Source organism: Rattus norvegicus, chromosome 11 (assembly GCF_036323735.1).
Source record: "Rattus norvegicus strain BN/NHsdMcwi chromosome 11, GRCr8, whole genome shotgun sequence".
Taxonomy (NCBI): Eukaryota; Metazoa; Chordata; class Mammalia; order Rodentia; family Muridae; genus Rattus; species Rattus norvegicus.
Window position 1 is genome coordinate 24,889,191 of NC_086029.1, and position 16,000 is coordinate 24,905,190.

Sequence of the window (16,000 nt, forward strand, 5' to 3'; positions counted from 1 at the left end):
AAGAGAACCAAGCGTCCCATTTTCTAAAGGCGTTTCTGAATACTGGTTTACAGATATGTGCTATTAAATATTCACCGATTATGATTAATTATGATTAATTGGAATAGGCAACATTATTCAATTTAAGTATTTTATGTTTTAATCCTACTAATATCCCACAGCACTAATTTCCCCATAATAAGTTTGACACAGCCCAATTGGAAAGACTCGATTCCACATAGAAGGAAGTAATATAATTTAAATTTTTCTTTTAAGTGCTTAAAAGTCTTAAGACACACTGTGAGAGATGTCATCTCTAAGCATCTAATTAGACTCTCGCTTTTGTATGTTAGGAATAATTTTCGTTAAACCCTGAATATATAACCGTGGCTTTAAAAATGTTTAATTTGGCTGTCTTATTTCATTGAGGAGCCGAAGATTAATCTAGCAGTTAGAGATACAATGAAGCCCACATTTCTCAGTTGATTAAATGTGCAAATTTATAATTTGTAAGTTCACGTCGTTTCTTAGACATCATGTCTGCATAGAACTGAATGGGTGAATCATTTCCCAGCAGCTCTCTCTCTCTCTCTCTCTCTCTCTCTCTCTCTCTCTCTCTCTCTCTCTCTTTTGGCCTAGAAATTACTCTTTTGTAATACAGTCCTAAGCACTCCATGTAGGAAATGTATCAGACAGTATTGTAATGTGGGGAAAAAAATAACCCCCGTGTCAGAGTACATCTTCATTCTTTTGATTTGGAGGCATTAATAATGCTGTTTATAAACCCGTGACACTGAATGACTGCCTTAAAAATGTCATGATCCAGTGCCCGTCTGCAAAGTTATAAATGACATCTCTGACTACTTTTCTATGGTGTTTTCTGGGGATAATTCATTTTTTTGTATTGATTGTGCTTTGTTCCATGCAGAAAGCAGACTAGGACAACATTTGGAGAATCTTATTGAATTCATAATTTGTAATTACTCAGAGAGGAAGGAGAATTCAGTTCAGTGACATGTAGGGCTGTGGGGGGTTCTAATGGGGCCTCTGTTGTTTGAAAAATGAAAACCCCTAAATGACAAAAACATCTGCTTAATATAGACTGGGGTTTGATTGATCTCGTGGCATTGTTCAGTTACAACAGCCTTTTGGGAAAGAAGTGGAAGATCTCATTGTTACACCCTCTGTATTGTTTTCAGAGGTTTATTTGGGGACAACCGTTTTAGTCTAGTTTTAATTGTACACTATTATGAACATAAAAGTTAACATTTTAAGAAAAAGATTTATTTTCATAATCAATTAACTTGAAGGGAGGACACCATATCTTGAACAGGTGGTTCATAACAAAAGTGACAATACTATTATAAAAATATTCTTTAGTGTAAAAAATAGGAAGGAAAAAAGACCTTGTTTTATAGGTCAAAATTCAGAATTTCATTCCTTTTTGAAAAGGAAGCCTGTCTATCTGATCAGCTAGATGAGATGGTACTTTGTCTTCCAAGGCAAGATGAGGGAGATTGTGCGCGGATATATAACTTTACTGTTATAGGGCTCTCGTTGCTATCCCTTTAATCATCAGGAAAGTTAAGTACCAGGATGCTGAACAGCCACCAAGGGATGTAGGATCATTCAGGCCGTTAGTTGGAGATGCTTTTCCATAACGAAATATAAAAACTCACCATGTTGTAGTCTTTACACTTGCTGTCCACTCTAGTGGCTTCCCCTTCTGCTTAAAAATACCTCTCTCCACTGCGTTATTCCTTCTTGTTACCTGATTTGTTTGGAAGTATTTAAGGAGTGTTTTTTTTTCCACTTTTTATTTTGAGACAACATCTAGGTTTCCCAGGCTAGCCTTTAATTCGAATGAATTCTATAGAAGATTTGAACTTACCCATTGTTTGCCTCAGCTTGCCAACTAGCTGGGATTAGAGGCCTGAGTCACTAGGCCCTTCTGATTATAGTTAATCCAGGCAGAGGGTTTTACCGCATAACAGAGGCTGCCCAAGAACTCACTGTGTAGTCCAAGGTGGTCTGCAATTTTCAGTCCTCCTATGTCAGCTTCCCAACTGGTGGGATTCTAGGCATGCATTAGCGTACTATTGACCATTGTCTTCCCAAGTCCTCTCCACCTCGCCTCCCATGCATCTAAATGGCTCACCTATTACTGCTCTCCCGACTGAAGAATACTAAGGAAAGGAAGCATGCTTCCGTTACTGAATGACTGCCCAGCGTGGAGTAGTGTGTCTTGCATTAGCACAGCGTGCAGATGTAGAGCCTCTTAATAAAAATGTGTTGAATGAGGGAGTGAAGGAAGCCACAAGTGACCGAGTTTTCTGTCTGCAAGCAGGGACAGGATGCAAATGACGGGTAGGTCATGGTTAACCCTCTTCTGAGTTCACAAGTCTCCAGGGCTCAGTAATTTTGGCTGCACTTTGCTTTAGGGAGAGAGCACATGTGTGTGCACCTGCATAAATATCTGTGTTTATCCAAATGAACAAAGGATGGATCAAAGAAAATATTTTGAGTTTAGAAAAGAAAACGACTGTGGAGAAAGGTTAACGTGGAAGACCTGAAATTTAAGATATAACTAACATTTAATTATCATCGTTGAGCTATTGAATTATCATCGTTGAGCTATTTCAAATGAATAGAAAGCTAAATGACGCTGAGCATTTTTTTCATTTTTCATTTTTTTTTTTACCAATTAAAACAACCTCATATATGGAAATGGAAGAAATAACATTAACCTCCAAATACCCACAGCTTCCCAGAATTTTACTAATGTTCGAGATTTTTCTTTCCTTCAAATGCACCATTTTTAATTTAGCATTCATTTTAAATAAATGATTTTGAATAGTGAGTCACGTGTTGAGTGCTACCTCAACATGTTTTGGGCAGAAATAAACATCTATGCTGCACATGCGACTGACTATTTTACAGACACAATAGCAAAACTAAGAATCAGCACAAGTAGGATCAACTTCCTTAATGTGTCTATTAAAATGCAGTTGGTATTCAAACCAAGTACCAAACAGACCGTTTGTTCTCCTTTGGACCATAAGTCTCTCCCGATCTCCAGAGTTCTGGCATCCTGGGCTTCTGGCAGCATTGGAAGATGGGAAAGAATTACAAGTGATAGGATCCTGTGAGTGACTTTAGGCAGTTGAGTCTTGGCCCTGGAGGAATTGTGGGAAGCCCACTCCTCTTTCTCCTGCTGTTCGCGGCTACAGAGTGGCACCTTTGTTCTACACCGCACACCCTGTTGCAATTTGCTGACTGACCAAAACTTCAGAGAACATGGCTGGCTATGGACTGAAATCTCCAAACCGTGATCCAACGTAAGCCACAATGTGATTACGTCAGTTACTGGTTGTGATAATGAAGAACTGACACAATGTTATTTGGAGGAAGTTTTGATTAAGCTAGGAATGTGCATGTTGATGAAAGAATTGTTGTCTCCTCTCATTATCCAGTGCGCATGTGTAGAGGTCTAAGGATAAACTTGTAGACCCGCTTCTTTGTGGGTTCTTGGCATTCAACTCAGACCTCCAAGGTTACACAGCAAGTTGCCCATGAAGCCATCTTGCCATCGCCCATTATTATTTTTAAGACGGGTCAACTTTGCTCTGTGGATTAGTTAATCTGAAGAACTACTTTGTTTAGAATTCTGTTTTTCTTTGGTGCTTGGAAAAAGGTTTGCCAGTGAATCTGCTTTGAAGATTCAGAGTTACCAAAGCAAGAGTTGGGCAGAGGGTGGGTGGCCATCTGTCTACATCCCAGCCATGTTCTAAATTGATTTCTTTTATACTCTGGAACAATTCTGACAAGGAATAAGTTTCTGTACATGTTGTCTCTGTGAAAAAGCAGAATGACCTCAGGGGTCATTTGATGATCTCCTCACGGAGGCTGCATGTGTTCCCCACCACCACCAAACTGATAAAGTTTCTGAAGATAAAATAAACCTAAAAAAACTATTGAATTATCATTTTAAACTCAAAATCATGGACTATGGACTCTGAGAGTTCGTCAGTATAGTAGTGTGCAAAGTTCATATGTATTATGGTAAGTAACAACATCATCAGAGGTTGTCATGGCAGCACCACTTAAGAAAGAAAGAAGGCTTCTGGTAATGGCTTGTTATGAGCTGGTGCCGAGAACTGTGAGTTTGGAACTTTTAACAAGCTCCGAAGGGAAGATATAATACGTACACAGATGTCTGAGCCTACTTCTAGCCCGCATAAGTAGTTTTTGATCCCTGTCTTGAAAAAAATATCAGTAATTAGTTGTATTCATTGATAGTTTTATTCAATTTCTAATTCCTTTTATGTCCCACATCAAGAATTGCCCCTTCTCTCTACATTCATGGTTTTGTTTGTCTTGCAGTAGACTTTTAAAGGAAGCTACATGGTGAAGAGACGTGTCCAGGCTTGGGTCTGTGCTACCTTCGTTTTATACAGCTCCACGATACCTATAAACCCAGTGGTGGAATTATAAACCTTAAACACGAGTTGGTGCTTACTCATCGCCACCAACTTTTCTGTTATTTGTATTTTTAGGTTTATTTTATTTTTAGAAACTTCTTCAGTTGGTGGTGGTGGGGTACACATGCCACAGAATGCATGTGGAGATCATGGCATAATGTTTTGGAGTTGGGTCTCTCCTTCAACCTTTACATGGGTTCTGGGAATGAATCTCAAATTGATTGTTTTGTTTTGTTTTTTAGAAAATACCTTTACTTAATGCTGTACCTCAGTGTCCAGGTCACTGCATTTTTGAGGTCTAACCAAAGAATAGCCTTTAAACACTCCTATTAGGAAACATATTTCCAGGGTGAAATATGCTTTTATGACCATGTCTTTAAATCCACCTGGAGACAAGTTACATAGACAATTTCTCAATCACATCACTTCTTGGAGGGGAGTCAGAAGTATTATCTAATAGATCCCATCTTCTCTCAAGGGGAAGCTATGTGGTCATTGAGAGTGGACGCAGCATCAAACTTTTCCTAGGGGAAACATGAGAGACAAAAATCATTAGCTCTTGATGGAATGGCCATGTTCATGCCTCGTGTTCTCTAGGAGAGGTGAACTGTACAAACATGTGGTCAAGGCTTTGTTATGTAGCAAAGAGATGTTTGCTGTGTAGACAAATAGGATCGAAGGGCTGGAAAGATAGGTCAGTGAGTAAACTGATTGCCATGAGAACAGAGGCCTCCAGACCTCCATAAGCCACAGTGCAGGGGAATGGAGAGAGAGGGATTCCCAGAGCCTGCTGGCCAGCCAGCATAGCCAAAATGACAAGAGACATGTAGAGGGAAGCAACTGTTTCTCAAAAAATAAGATGGCGGATGATAAGAAAGACACCCAACATTGACCTCTGGCCTCCACAGGCATGTGCAGGGGCACACATACCTTGTGTCTTGCACAAACATTCAAATTTTTATATATGTAAAAACACACTCACACACACGTACAGAGAAAGAGAGAGAGAGAGAGAGAGAGAGAGAAAGAGAGAGAGATGGGGAGGGAGAGAGAGAGATGGGGAGGGAGAGAGAGAGATGGGGAGGGAGAGAGAGATGGGGAGGGAGGGAGGGACGGAGGGGGAGAGAGAGAGATAGAGAGATAGAGAGAGAGAGAGAGAGAGAGCGCTAAGCTCCAGGCTATCCAGCTCCTTTTGACATGTCCTCTTATGAAGAATGACTCTACAAAGAGAGATGTAGGGAGTAAATGATATTTGATAAGTGTACCTCAAATCTACTGGGATATCCTGAAATATCAGAAATATATTTGTTCTTGAAAGTGACTGTCATGACTCCAGTTTTTTAAGTAAAATGAACAACAACAACAAAAAGGTTTATTTTCATTTCATATCTCCGTATGAAAGACGAACCCTGTTTCAGAGATTGGATGTGTTTTATTTAGAAGTGAATTCTACAACATAATTGCACATCTTTAAATAGGATTGTGGATTGAATAACCCTTCAGATAGAAGGTAAGTACTATGTCACAAGACTTAGTACACAGCTTAAAACACTGGAATCTGAATGTCTTTAAAGTGAGCAGTCCCTTGTACTTCCCCCTGGTTGCAAATCACATTGCGTTGCCTATATGTTATTGAACTTTGATTAATGTTATTCTATGATCAGCTGAGTGGGTCCTGGAGACGCATTCCACATTATTTTCATCATAAAAGGCTTATTGTGGGAAGATATGAGTTCTTTTTGTGTAGTATCCAGGAATGAAACCGGCAGATGGCTTGACGTACATCAGAGAACATTTATATACTTAGCTCAGTGCAGTGTGTGACCAAGACCTTTCCCATTGAGTGTGCAGTTACCACAGGGGAGAAAGACAGAGTGAAAGAGAGCAAGGAAGGAAGGAAAAGAAAGGAGAGAGAGACAGAGAGAGAGAGACAGACAGACATACACACACACACACACACACACACACACACACAGAGAGAGAGAGAGAGAGAGAGAGAGAGAGATTGATTCTCAGTGGTTTCTGATATGGTTCTCTGGCTAACATGCTCTACAACCTTTGTCAAACGCAACATCTTTCTTGTCTGAAAAGTGAGGAACAGGTTAGAAAAACTTTTAAGTTCCTTGAAAATTACAATACACTATGTATTCCATATACACATATTGAAATTCATAAAGGAATACACTATGGAATTAAAAAACAAGTTATATTCCTCATTGATCAATTTTTTTTCCTTCCAGGATGGAAGCATGTGTTTGATTGAGGTAGGAGAGCAGGAAGGTTGCTTAGCAATGACAGGTCTTATCCTTGGGTACATTCATCACTTCCCTGGGTCATTAAACACACGCGCTGAAATGAAGACTTCAGTAGTAAATTGATGGGTTCCCATCAGTGCAGTCTGTTGACTTCTGGGCTTGTTTAAAAATTGTTCTTCAGGCAAGATTTAACCCCATTCTGGACAACCAGTATATAGAAAGTAAGTGTGCACTGTGAAAAATATATAAGATACATATTGTAGTCAGAAATTACTTAACAATTGGATAAGCTGTCTTTGAACTTCCTATACTGAGCCTCCATTACTTATAAAGAAACAAGAGGACCTGGCCACAAAGTTTGATTTAATTTATGCACTTAGATGACAGCATCAAACTGTAATCTCTTAGTTGCATCTGACGGTTGAGATTTTGTGTCCACTGGATATACAGTACACATGTTGATATTTAGTAAGCTTGAATCTCATTGTTGTTGTGAACTATTTTTTAATTAGATTAGTGCTTAAATTAGTACATTTTAACTAAAAGGCAAGGATTCAAATGACTGGAGTCCCTCTAGGAAGAGAGATTTTCCAGATAGGTATTAATTACATATTAGTTCCTGTGGGATCTCCAGCTTACTAGTTGAAGTTGCACATGACTGTACTGTGCAGGGTAGAGGGTCATCCTACCATTAGGACATGAGCCAATGCCTTAGAGAGAATTTTTCATCTGTTTGTCTGACTATGCATTTGTGTACACCTGCAAACACACACACACACACACACTCACACACACACACACACACACACACTCACACACACACACACACACACACACACACACACACACACACACTCACACACTATCCCCCATGCCACCTTAATATTTACCAGAAAGAAATAACAGGAAAACAAAACTTGTGAGGTACAGCTAAACCTCCATATTTACAGATTCCATGGGGTAGCATTCAAATCATTCCAAGTGTCAAACATATTTTGTGGGAAAACTGTATTTTCCTTGGAAATGTAGGCATTGCTTTTACATCACTATTTCTCCAACCGTTCAGTTTAGCACCCGGACTGTTTAATAGCCATTTCTATAGCATTTAGACAATCCTAGGTATTTGAGTAATCACGAAAGGACTTAACGAATGTGAGAGTGTGCATGTTCATAGGCAAAGATACCATGTCACTTGATGGGACTACAGCATGTGCATAGTTTGCAATCTGCTGGTGGAACAAATGCACAATAGACTCCAGTAGTAAAGGTGACCATGGTGGATAGGGAACCAACACTTCCCTATTATTTGTCCTTGGGTTTGTCTCTGAATTGGTGCCTTAAGGTTTTCATTTCTTCAAGAGGCTGCACTATTTCTCTTTCTTATAAATTTGTCCATTGTATGAAACAAATAATATGATATGACTACAAGAACACTTTGCCTAAGAGAAAAATCTTAAAAGTCTTATGTTTGGCAATATAGAAATGACCATCCAAGACAGTAACATGTTGAGATAAGGTCCTTATTTCATCTTACTCTTTAGACATGGAATTTGGTGTTTTCAATGGTATGATTTACTCCCAGTTTTGTTTTTTACGTGTCTCCTATGGAAGCTTTCAGGAGGAACTGAAGTGAGCTTCCCCCGGGCTAGCTTCCCTTTAGAAATGCACTTGACAGTGATATGCTGCATGGCTCCTTCCAAGATTTCATTTCGCTTTTCTTCTTTTATTGTCACATGACTGAAATCAAATGTAAGTTCATACATGTATGTATATTCACAGACATGTTTTCAATTAACTACGGAAACATTGCTGCCACAGAGGTGTTGCCAGATTTGAAACGCCAGTTGACACACTAATAGACACACAGTTGCTTTAGCTGATGCACCGAAGGGGATTTGTCATGGAGTCACCTCCGTGCATACCCACACCTGATGAGAATATGGAGGTTTTATAAGAGCTGAATGATTGCTTGAAAACATTGCTAGTCACCAATGAGGACGTATAGCTAAAGTAAGATTGGGATACTGGAGACATCTCGATCCTTTCCCTGCCCCCCACCTCCATAGCAACTCTTAAATCCAGTCAGTGAATAATTTTGTCCCGGTAACATGTTTCGAAATGGCCTTGCTGGTCAAGTTCAGCCCTTACAGAGATGCTAGCGGTGATGTTAGTGAGGGAGTACTCACACGTCCACTTCACACCTAACATGCTAATACACGCTTATGCCATTCTAGTTGATCTCCAGACTCGTCCCCCAGAGTTCTTAAAACGTACAAAGGATTCCTTTTTCTCGGTAACTAGTCATTTTAAAATTCAAAATCACGGTATCCTATGACTTCAAAATGAAGCAAATTACAAAGTCGAAACCATTTTTTGGAGAGCGATATTTCTATTATGATTCAACCAACGAAAAAGCTCCTTTTTAGCAATAGTGCGCTAGCTCATAATAATTTTCCCACAGAATGTGTTGTGCTCTGTAACATTCACTGTGGGATTACATGACATGAATGACATGAAAGTAGTGATGTTCAAAGCCAGGCTAGGCTTTTTAGAGTCTGTTACTGAAGCAGAGGTTTTTTTTTTTTTTTTTTTTTTTTTTTTTTTTTTTTTTTTTTTTATGTCAAATGGTGTGTTTCTGGAAAATTTAATTTTCCTCATTCAACTTCCTTAATGAATTACAGCTGACTTCTGCCTTAGCAGGAAATAGAAAATATGACAACTCTGCAACTACCCCAAGAACTGAGTTGTGAAGAGGGCGTGTTCATTTGGTGACGCCTGGGTGTATGAATTAGTAGACCTCATCATTTGGATGCCTTTTTCCAATAAGAACCACTGTGAAGTGGTCTTGGTGAATACTTTCAGTCTCTCAAAGTCAGCAGAAGTCACCGTTCCCTTTATTTAATAAATGTCCTGAGGATGTTGCGGATTTAAGTATCTCAATGAGACTGAACAGTGTTAGCACATTTTATAGGAAATGATTGTCCCCGGGAGACTATCTCTTCTGCAGTTGGGCTCCAAATCGGATTTACACAAAGCTACAGTCTCTTGAATTCGAAACAGAGATGATATGTAGGTAATTCAGTTTGTCGGGCAGGGACTCTGTTAAACTTCTTATGTGACGGATGACACCTATGGGTCCATGTACCCACTCTCTATCTTCCTAATAGTGTGATTCGAGAAGCAGAAAAATCAATGGAACAAAATGTGGTTTTGCTTCTCTCTTTGCATTCTGGGAAACGGATGCTTCCAGCTTTTATAAATGCTGTCTGATTCATGAAAGACCCATTTGGCTCTCTCAGAGCAGACTTCTGTCAGAGATAGAGTATTTCTAACTTCTCTTCATGCATTTTGCTTCAAAGATGCTTTATTTTCCGTTAAAGTCCTACTAGTCTAAATCAAGGGCTCTTTGGTGAATAATATTATCTGGCTGAAAACCATTTTACTTTAAGGCACATTTTCTGCTAACACTAAATGGTTCTGGCTTTCTTTGAATATTCCTGTTCTTATTTTTGGGATTACTTGTTTGTTTGTTTGCTGTTTGCTTGTTTTTCTTTTTTTTAAAAAATATTTATTTTTTACTTATTTAAGTGCACTGTCGCTGTCTTCAGACACACCAGAAGAGGGCATCAGATCCAGTATAGATGCTTGTGAGCCACCATGTGGTTGCTGGGAACTGAACTCAGGACCTCGGGAAGAGCAGTCAGCGCTCATAACTGCTGAGCCATCTCTCCAACCCCCTGTTTGTTTGTTTGTTTTTCAAAACAAGGTTTCTCTGTATAGCCCTGGCCATCCTCAAACTCACTTTCTAGACCAGACTGGCCAGGAGCTCAAAGATCTGCCTGCCTTTGCCTCTGCCTCCCAAGTGCTAGAATTAAAGGCATGTGCCAGCACTCCTGGCTTTGTGATAGCCATTTCTACATTTTAGAAATTACTCTGATATTCAGAATGGGAACTATATGATGCCGCCTTGTTAGGCCTATGTAGTATATGCCTCTATTAAAACAATTATTTGTAACTAATCAATTCTGTATATGTTTAGAGAAACTCATGTCCTCTGAGAATGGAAGCTTTAGATGCACTTGAGTGTTCTAGAAGGAAATGGTTATTTCAAGGAAAGAGAATACAGACAAGAGTGTGAAGTGTAGAGTGAAAGGAGTAGTGTGGTAGAAAGGAAATGACTCAATACTGAGCCGGGACACACGCATCAGGAGTCAAGCGCAGTAGCAGCCATAACGGTGAAGAGAAGGAAACTTAGTAAGGAATTTCAGCTCCTTGCTGAGTCACAATCAAAACCATAGTCTCTGCAGGTATTGCTATGCTGCATGGAAACTTGTTTCCATGACTGAGGCTCTTTCAATCTTACCCCAATCACAAGAACCCTTATAATTCCTATAGAGTGGATACAGATAACTTTTCACTGTCTACAAAGTTTACCCCAAACTATCAATATTGTACACAATATTGTACACCATGATTCTGCTCCAGGTTCCTTTGACAACATACCTTGCTTGTTGTAAAATGAATTGTTTCATGACCTCTGACACCATCTCATGTCCATCGTTATAGCTAAAGTGCAAAAGGGTATCCTAAGACCTTGGCCATTTAGGATTACCAGGATACTTTGTTACCAGGATACTCTTACCAGTTAACAGTTAAGCTTTCTGTCCTGAGAGAAGCAGCACAAAGAGTGAATCCTGTCTAAGGAGCTTCTTCCTGATCACTTTCCTGGGTAAACGTCATCTAATGGAGAAGCTGAATCACTTCCAGACGGTTGAAGATGAAGGTCATTTATGATACGTATTTCATGTCCCAAACCAACCTATTCTTTTCCACTAATGTTCATTGTTAAACCATTGTATCATCCTCATTGATACGCCTTGATTAATAAACCCCACCGTTCCTACAGTTGCCCAGGTGCCATTCTAGAAATAAGCAATTGAAACAGAATAATCCGTAGTTCATGCTCTTACAACTCTGATGGACTCTGGTCTCAATGAACTCAGCACACACATTTCTAATGGTAGCAAATGTGTTGATCTTCTCTGGGCATTTGTATCTGTACCTTACACTGTTAGAAAGTTTAGGAGGAGATAAATGAATTGATTACAATAGAATAGTTCTAGGGAATCTATTTTCAATTTGGTATCCAGGCAAAAATAGTATCTAAGGGAGTAACACATATTGACAAAAACAAAGGCTGAATATTGAATAGGCAAGTGTCAGTTTTATCGTGACATGTCTCCTGCAGGGTCATATGTTGAATCTTGGTCTCCAACTCTGTCCTGGGAGTTTGTGGGTCTAGCTAGAGACAGTGGGTATCATGTTCTGGCTGTGAGCCTTGTGTTTTAGGACGTGTGCTACCATTTTCTGTCTTTAGTCCTTCCTGGTCCACTGAGATGGAGCAAGTCCATACCACAGAGCTGCATGCTGCCAACCCTGCCCCGCCATCATGGGGCCGCTATATCACCTCAAAGCATTGGCAGTAATAGGCTGCTCCCCTTGAACATCTCATCAAACATCTTGTCAGAGAAAGTGAAAAGTGGGAGTATCTGGCAGTTGACTTGCTAGAGGAAAAGGCGTGAAGCACCTCACATGTTCAGAGATCATAAAGGAAGCCTGGGTGTACACCTCAGCTGGTAGAATATGTGTCTAGTATGCAGAAGGCCCCATAGCCGAGCCTGGAGTACATACCTGTACTACTAACACGACTGGGGGAGGGGAGGTAAGTAGGAAGAAGTTTAAAAGTATCCTCATCCGTGTAGTGAGTTCAGTTAGCCTGGGTTACGTGAGATACGATCTTGCTGCAAGCCCTCTTGCCAAACAAAAAAGATCACAGTATTGGCAGTGTCTGGGAATCAGGTCAAGCTAGACCTCAGAGACCAATCTTGAAAATATCTTTTTGCAGGTTACACAGCCTGGAAGATAAAATAAAGGCATAACAGGATTTCTATCACTTAATTTCCGGTGGATGACCATTAAGGTGTCTTCAACTACTGGATGTTTGTTGAATTTGAGAATGTATTGACTGGCTTTTCCATTGTTTTTTCTTTAGATCTTAGAGTTACTATACATATACCTTTTTTAAAAAAATGGGTATGTGAGTTATTTCAAGCGTCTTGATACTTTATATGTTAGAAATATTTACCTACCTAATGAGAGATCACTGGAGTGACAGTTTCCGTTTTTCTAGCAGCATTTTAAACACACGACGCATAAGAAACACCAGCATTGCAGAAACAAATGAAGACCCGTGGACATGAACATCCCAAGGGGAGAAATCACACAAAGGGAGAAGACCACCTTAAATCACTGTTATTATTTTAAAGAGTTTCCATGTGACACAAAAGACTGAATCTTCACTATTGAAGATGAGGCAAACGTAGCCTGATTAGAAACAGCAGTGTTTTGTTTTTGCCTTTAGAATAAAAGGACTGAATTGTTACTGAAAAGACATAAAGTTCGGAACTCTGGAACTTGTGGTGAAAGGATATTGAAAAAGAACAGAACATTTGGATTCATGTTTCACGAAATAATTTGTGTGACAGAATAGCAAGGCAGTCTGAGGGAAATTGACATAATTTTTCCCTAGGTCTGGGAAGGAGCAGATAAATAAGTCACTGCTAACAAACGCACCATTGTGCCCGAGCGAAGTGTATTCCACTCAATTTGGTAAATATTAATTTCCAATCATTGGAAGATATTTGTTCGCATGGCAGAATACAAGCAGACTTGTGTTCCTTTTTTACATTCCCGATTTTGGTTTTGGATAGTCCCTCAGCTGAACCTGAATGATAGAAGCAGGTAATTTTTATCTCTGAGAATGATCGATTCTTCGAGAGCAGTCTGCGATGTATGCTGTGGCAGACACAGCGTGCAGTGCATGTGTGGTCTTTGGGCAACACATAAACTCTAGTTCTTTTCAGTTTAGTCAGTTCCTGCAGAAATCGTCTGTCAGATTATTGAATAATGGAAACTTATGTCCTAGTCTGTGATGTGTTTAGGGACTAGTTCTTTCCCTCCTCATTGGCTCATTCTTCCCAGAATGCCTAACATCAGTTTGCTGTATGGATTGTCTTTGCAAAGTGTTTAGCTGGCCAAGAGAAAACACATCTAGCAACTGAAACAGGAACAGGACAAGAGGCCCTGTGGAAAGTTCTCCGAGTACAGTTTAAGGATGCTTTAGTTGCTGCTTGTGTTTCCTCATGCTGGGCTTCCGCGTAGCTTTGTCACGTGGCCCTGGAGTCAAGCTAGGAATGTAGGTACAGTAAATTTGCTAATAATATTGCTAGAGCTAGTCGTTAACAAGTTGTGTACATATATGTGTGTGTGTATGTGTATATGAGAGTGTATGTGTCTGTGTGTGTGAGTGTGTGAATGTATGTGTATCTGTATGTGTGTATATGTAAATGTGTGTGAATGTGTCTATGTGTATGTGTGTGAGAGAATGTGTATGAATGTGTATGTGTGCGTGTGTGTATATGTGTATATGAGTGTGTGTGTGTGTGTGTGTGTGTGTGTGTGTGTGTGTGTATGAGTTTGTTGTTACCTCGGACAGTTGCATAATAATTGTGTTTCTTTCTCCTATCATACAACACAACTCTGAAAGGGAGCTTCCTGTTGCTCTTTGATGGACTAAATGCAGGGTTCACCCCTTGAACACAGTGAACTGTGTTTGCACAGGAGGAAGTCGTACTTGACTTTTTTCCTTCTCGATCTGAACTCCCGCTCCCTTCAGAGGTGATGATGCTTAGAACAACCCTAAAGCTTTGCTTTTGTACCACGGGAGTGGGACAAAGGTTCCTGAGGAAAAGCACTAGCCATAGATGTCTATGAAAGTGTGTTGCAAAGAATTGAATTATGTAGAATTGAATTGAATTGAATTAAATTAAATTATGCTGCAACCTTGCCCCTTTTGGGCCGAATCCAAGGATTCATTATATGCTGTTATGGGAGCTGAGGAGGAAGAGTGGTTTGTGCTTTTATTTTCAATCTGTTGACAATGTATAAGCAATTTTAACAAGTTTGTAAACTGATACCTGAACTACCAGTTCCGAGGAAAATGGGAAACATCATAAATAGGCAAATTCAAGTAGGTTCGACTTTGGGAAAGGGATTGTGCAGTTGAAATGACAGAGCAAACATCGGTGCCACGGCACATACAAATGGGCAGCTCTGTATTTAAACCCCCGGAAGTTAATGCTATATTCACTGATACTTTCATACAAAAGTTTATTTATTTTTTCATATATTTTGTTTGAAAAAGCAAACCCAGAGAGGAGGTAGCTACTGAGCTTGAACTGTTTTGCTTGGGGCCAGGTAATGCTATTCCTCATCTAGTCGACTTTAATTCAATAACCATTACGAAGTTGTCTCGGTGATGTCTCTGTGTGCTTCTCTGTATGGGGATCTGGAGGAGTTTGACGGGGAGGGAGGGGGAAAGAACGCTTGTGTTTCAAAAAGAAAAAGGATACGACAGCACATTTTAGCTTCCAAAGGAGAAATCGTGGTGGCACGTTGCCACCGAGCTTCTGGTTTGAATGATGTAAGAGTCGGTCTGCCCGGCAGTTATTTGTAGCCGTTTTAATATAGTCACAGATCAGCACGCGGGGCTCCTTGATGCGCTGAGGTTCTTGGCAGAGAGGCTTTGGATGTAGCCACAACTGAGTGGAAGCGTTCCAGAGTGGGAAGCTCAAATCCTAGTGCAGACTCGGCCTGTCAAAAGTGAGTGATTTACGTAAATCAAACCTCAATTAATACCATGTCTCTTTAATCCCTCAGACCATATTCACATCCATCTCTCCCAGAATCTGACTTCTGGCACCTTTTCATCTTATTCTTTTAGAAAATATCATTAGAAAATCTTTTTTTTATTGGTGTGGTGCGTGTGTGCGTGTGTGCGTGCGTGCGTGTGTGTGTGTGTGTGTGTGTGTGTGTGTGAGTGATTGTTTACATATTTGTGGATATTTGTGTGTGTGTATGTTGTGTGCGTGTAATTGTTTACATTTGGGTGGATATTCCTGTGTGTGTGTTGTATGTGTATGTTATGTGTATTATATATGTGTGTTGTATGTATGTGTATGTTTTGTATGTGTGTAATTATTTATGTGTGGATGTGCGTGTATGTGTGGTGTGTGTGTCTGTGGTGTGTATATGTGTGTGTGTCTGTGTGTGTATGTGGTGTGTATGTGTGTGTGTCTGTGTGTATCTGTGGTGTGTCTATATGCAGGCTTGAACTGATGTTGGGAGATTTCTTGCGCTTTGTTTCCACTCCACCATATTCATTGA

General features: G+C 39.9%; 1 protein-coding gene across 19 annotated transcripts in view; it reads left to right on the top strand.

The window, feature by feature from the left end:
• Positions 1 to 16,000, top strand: part of Robo1 (roundabout guidance receptor 1) — a 1,040,826-nt gene that overhangs the window by 821,322 nt on the left and 203,504 nt on the right. The window contains exon 1 of one of the 19 annotated variants that reach the window (XM_063270755.1): positions 15,418 to 15,436. The exons of the other annotated variants lie outside the window; for them this stretch is intronic. The gene's annotated coding sequence lies outside the window, so the exon portion shown is untranslated. Of the gene's footprint in view, positions 1 to 15,417; positions 15,437 to 16,000 lie in introns of those variants that run through there. 19 annotated transcript variants of the gene reach the window in all.